Source organism: Rhincodon typus, chromosome 27 (assembly GCF_021869965.1).
Source record: "Rhincodon typus isolate 14 chromosome 27, sRhiTyp1.1, whole genome shotgun sequence".
Taxonomy (NCBI): domain Eukaryota; kingdom Metazoa; phylum Chordata; class Chondrichthyes; order Orectolobiformes; family Rhincodontidae; genus Rhincodon; species Rhincodon typus.
Genome location: NC_063358.1, coordinates 25,176,189 through 25,181,431, shown reverse-complemented (window position 1 = coordinate 25,181,431; position 5,243 = coordinate 25,176,189). Strand labels below are relative to the sequence as shown.

The following is a 5,243-nucleotide window of genomic DNA, read 5'->3' as shown; positions in this document are numbered from 1 at the left end:
GTTAGGAATGTGATGTAATGCTCCACATTTGCCAGAGTGAGAGCAGCTTCAACAACACACTTGACACCAACAAGCTCGATACCACCCAAGTCAAAGCAGCCTGATTGATTGGTACTATATCCACAAATATTCACTCCCTCCACCACAGTCAGTAATAGCAGAGTGTACCATTTCAAGATACACTGCGGAAATTCACCAAGACTCCTTAGACAGTACCTTCCGAACCCACAACCACTACCACCTAGAAGGACAAGGGCAGCAGATACATGGGAACACCACCATCTGCATGTTCCTCTCAACCATTCACCATCCAGACTTGGAAATATATCATTCCTTCAATGTCAAAACTGGTTCAAAATCCTGAGAGTTCCCTCCTCAACAATATTGCAAGTCTACCTACAGCAAATGGGCTACATACAATAGCTCACAATCACCTTCAAGGGCTATAAATTTTGGCCCAGCCAGTAACACTCACATCCCATAAATGAATAACAAAGATCATGATCTTATTGAATGGTGCAGAAAGCTCAGGGGACCAAATGGCTCATTCTGCTCCTATTGACTATGCATTCTTCTCACATCTAAGTAATAGCATTGAGTGTTTCTGAATGTACAAACATATCTCAAGTACAACCTGCTACTTGAACAGATAAGGATAGCTGAACTCTTACCAATCACCTCAAAATTTGGCACCTGATCTTACTGCCCTCATTCTACAAGTCCAAATCCATTACACAATATCAAAAAAAATCAAGGCACAGATTTTAGAATTAAGAAAATAGTTCTTGGTTTTGAATGTGTGCAAATCAACAAGTTATGGTGGAAATATGCAACCAGAGTGTCAACAACAATAAAAAAGGCTATGGAAATAACATCTGTATTGAAAAGCCATGACAAATAATCAAGTAACTTGACGATTAATAACTTATGGATTTTTATTCAAAATGTTCACTTGACATTCCAATTAATTACAGAACAAACAACTGCAATCTCCATCAAAAGCACTGTATTCTAGCTTTAATTCACAGTAAAGTGACAAGAGAATTTGCAAATCTTTGTAACTAGAATATTTTATTGCTTAAGCAATGCAGTCTTTCTGTGATGGTTCAGTGGCATTAGTTAATGCTTAACAGAGAAGCGCAAACAAAGATTCTAGATTTAATCCCCACTCTGTGCGGAGTTTCCTCATTTATTTGGAATGAGAATAGGGACAGCATACCCTTAGTACCCCTGAATTTCAGGGAAAATCCAGCTCAGAATCACCATGTGATGAATGCATCCATCAGCAAACATCAGGCAAAAAGAATTCAAATTGAACAGTGACTTCACTACTTCACTGAAATCATGTAGCCTGCTGAAGGTCACTCACAGCTCTCAAGGTATTGGATGACACCCAAAAACAGTACTACAGAAAAGAGTCAAGTCCTTCAAAAGAGGGGAAGACAACTAAAAAAAAAAATGGTCACATCAATTTAGTAGCATAGAGACAATGCATAAAAGTTTCAAAAAGGAATGGAACGGGCACTTGAGCAAAAATGGCCCTAAATAAATGGCTTTATGGGGAGCTGGCCAGGACTCGCAGGGCTGAAAGCGTCCTTTGGTGCCATAACGACAAACAATCCACTAGCCCTTAATTTACATGTACAGGGACAAAGAAACTGGAAGAAATTATTTGAATCAGTTAGAATGAATTAAACAGTTTGTTCTTATATTGAACAACACACTTATCCAAGTTTAATGAGATTTTGCTATCATTTGCATTTCATATTCAGCCATCAAAAAATCTTTGCATTCCTTTTAATCCATTTGTATGAAGATATTCCAAAATCAGATTAATACATGAAATAATGCAGTAAGCAATACAAGATGTCTATTTAAATTTTACAATACTCAGGTGCAGTTTAAAATACTGGAAAGTTTATATTTCAGAGATAGCAAGAACTGCAGATGCTGGAGTTAGAGACAACGCAGTGTGGAGCTGGAGGAACACAACAGGCCAAGCAGCAGAGGTGCAGGAAAGTTGATGTTTCAGGTCAGGACCCTTCTTCAGAAGAAGGGGAGGGGGAAGGGAGCTCAGAAATAAAGAGAAAAAAAAAGAGGGGGGTGGGGCTGGGGAAGGGAGATGGAATAGTGATAGGTGAGTGCATGTGGGGAGTGGTGGGACAAAAACAGAAGTTGCTGGAAAAGCTCAGCAAGTCTAGCAGCATCTGTGAAGAAAACAAATCAGAGTTAATTTTTCGGGTTCGGTGACCTTTCCTCAGAACTGAGGTCACCGGACCCGAAACAGTAACCGATTTGTTTTCTTCACAGATGCTGCCAGACCTGCCGAGGTTTTCCAGCAACTTTATTTTTGTTCCCGATTTACAGCATCTGCAGTTCTTTCGGTTTTTATTTAGGGAGTGGTGGGGATTGGTCATTGGGATGGTGGGGCAGATAGGTGGGAGAGATGGACAGGTTGTGTCAAGTCAAGGAGACCAGGATGAGAAGGAGGATTGGACATGGGAGGAGGCCGGGGGTGGGGATATTTTAAAAGTGGTGGAATTCCATGTTTAGACCGTTGGGCTGTAGGCTCCCAAGGCAGAATGTGAGGTGTTGCTCCTCCAGTTTGCACGTGGGGTCATTGTGGCCCTGGAGGCAGCCCAGGATGGACATGTCACCCAGGGGTGGGAGTTAAAATGGTTGGCAATCAGGTGTTGTCGTTTGTCGTGAACAGAGCGCAGAAGCTCTATGAAAGTCTGCCCGATGTGGAGAAGGCCACATCACGAGCAGTGGATACAGTAGACCAAGTTGGAGGATGTGCAGGTGAACCCCTGTCTGATATGAAAGGTGTGTTTTGGGCATTGAATGGAGATGGGGCGGGGGGCTTGTAGTGGCAGGTGTAGCACTTCCTGCTGTTGCAGGGAAAAGGTACTGGGGTTAGTGGGGAGTGTGGAGCGGACGAGGGAGTCAGAGGAAGAGTGGTCCCTACGAAAGGCGGATGGGGTGGGGAGGGAAATATCTCTTCAGTTGTGGTGTTGGATTGTAGGTGGCGTAAAGTGATAAAATTGAAATATAAGTTGTGTCTGTGCAGTGAATACTGAGTTTACCACAGTCCTGACTGTAACTACATTGAAAGTGTTATTTGTTCTCCAGTCTAGAGTCATCCTCTAGAAGTGGCAACCAATCTTGTGGCCTGATACTGGAATAACTCTTAGGGCATTAGTTTAACCATATTGTTTCCTCAATACTCTTCCAAACTAATTACACTGCTGTACATTTGTAAATTGTAAAGAAGCATACATCAAGAAGAGTCCAGGAGACAAGGGTTTGAAAAACGTTTGGCACAAATTTAAGTCATTGAATTTAATTGAAATAAATTCTGCAAAAAATAAAAAAAAGTGTTCAACAGATGACATAAGGAGCAAAACTAGTCAAAGATTCCAACCTCATTAAAAACGGTGATCCACCTCATCTCCATTTTAGATTGTAGTTTCTGTTCCACTAGTTTGGTCTTCTAGATTGGACAATCCCACTCAGTTTGCAAACTGCTGTCAAGTGCAGAGTAAGATTTTTAGGTTTAAAACAAAAAGTGCTGCATGCAATGGAAATGGGAAATGAAAGCAGCAATTACTGGAGAAACTTGACAAATCTGGTAGCACCTGAGAAGAGGAAGAGAGTTAACACTGAGTCCAATGTGGACTTTACTTCAAAGCTTTATTGTTAGCCAGTTGATTGTCCTTTTGACTCTCCATACCTCTGTCTACATTCTGGCAAGTAAGGATATCCAACCCACTACTTTGATCAGCGCAAAGGTCTTTATCTTCCATTGGGGCTTCGAGCAGACATTACATTTAATGTAATGATTAAGAATGAAATACTGCAGTAAACACTAAAACAGAAGGCTGAGATTTATCGCAACCAATTCAGCTCCCAGCTGACCATATGTTTGGAATGAAATGAAAAAGATTGTTGAATAAAAAAAGGTCGGAAGTTTGGACTGACCACATCATGGAGAAATGAAACACAGGGAAACACAGGGTTTTCTTAATGTTTTATAAGAGCTGATTTACCATCCAACATCAAGAGTGAGATTCAAGGATGATGGGTAACTGCAGGATGTGTGAAGAAATATATTCTTTGGTCCAGTGGGAATCATTCCTCATTTGTCCATGCCCACATGTAGTGCTGTAAATGCACTTGGATTCTGCCTTTTCATCTCCTTTTACATGCCAGGTCACCTGGGTCCTGGGTGCTCAGTCTTGAATTAAACTGCAAGAATCTCAAATCTCAAAAAAAAAAAAAAAAAGGGCATGGGCATGTAACCTCCAAAAAAGGTTTGACTGACCAATCCTCCTCTGAGCAGATCAGTTGCATATTCCCATGTTTGAGTTCAAACTTGAAAATGGACAGGATGGAGGGGGATTCGGTTTTTGGTTTGAGATTTACAAGTTGTTTTTTTTTTTTATAAAATCTTCCAGCTGCCCAACTATGCCAGCCTTTGGAGAAAATAACGGATCAGACAATGTGCAAAAATGGGGATAGAAACAAAAAGGGAAGAGGAGGTATAGCAATGGGACCAAAATTTTCAAAGTCAAAACCAGAACTCAAAGGTCTTGAGAAGGTAGGGCTCCATGATGATTGACATTTTGAACAACCAACAGCAGGAGTCTGGGGAAAAGGGCAGTTGAAGGAAAATAGTTGCGGTGACAGCTTTATTATATGACCGTTTATGCCAATTATCAAAAGAATAAACTGTTTATTTCCAAACTGGCAAAATGGTTTCTGCTTTGATTATTTTTGCTACATCATGATATTATTTTTTGGTGTGTACTTTAGAGAACGAGATTGATATTAGTGTCACCATGTTTAAAAGTGAGGGGGTAGTTGCAGAGGGGGTGGCAGGGAATCAGTGGTGAGGGACAGCGCAGCATTGCCCAAGCCTTTGCTGCAGCCTCCATGCCTAGAATATACACCAATCCCAGGTTAGCTCTCACCCGCTAACCAGCTGCGGTCACTGTGCGTCATCTCTAATGCTGCAAAGCAGCAAGAATTTCACCTTGAAGGGTAGCCTCCTGTTCTCTTTCCATCAGTTAAGCCTGCCTCATTGTGCAGGACGTAGATGTGTTTCAACTGGTGTCCACAACCAGCCGTAGCCTGTGTTCCTGGTCACTAAACACTGCCTAGGTGAGAAACTGCTGCAACTTGAATGCGCCAATCAACATCCATGCCTCTGATCAGATCAAGTTCCCTCACATGATCCACCA

The 5,243-nt window shown here is 41.6% G+C and overlaps 1 long non-coding RNA gene across 1 annotated transcript in view; it reads left to right on the top strand.

Moving 5' to 3' along the window:
* Positions 1-4,751, top strand: part of LOC125486231 — a 6,688-nt gene extending 1,937 nt beyond the window's left edge. Inside the window, exon 3 of the long non-coding RNA XR_007264919.1 lies at positions 4,458-4,751. This is a non-coding gene — a long non-coding RNA (uncharacterized LOC125486231). The remainder of the gene's footprint in view (positions 1-4,457) is intronic.
* The last annotated feature ends 492 nt before the right edge of the window (positions 4,752-5,243 follow it).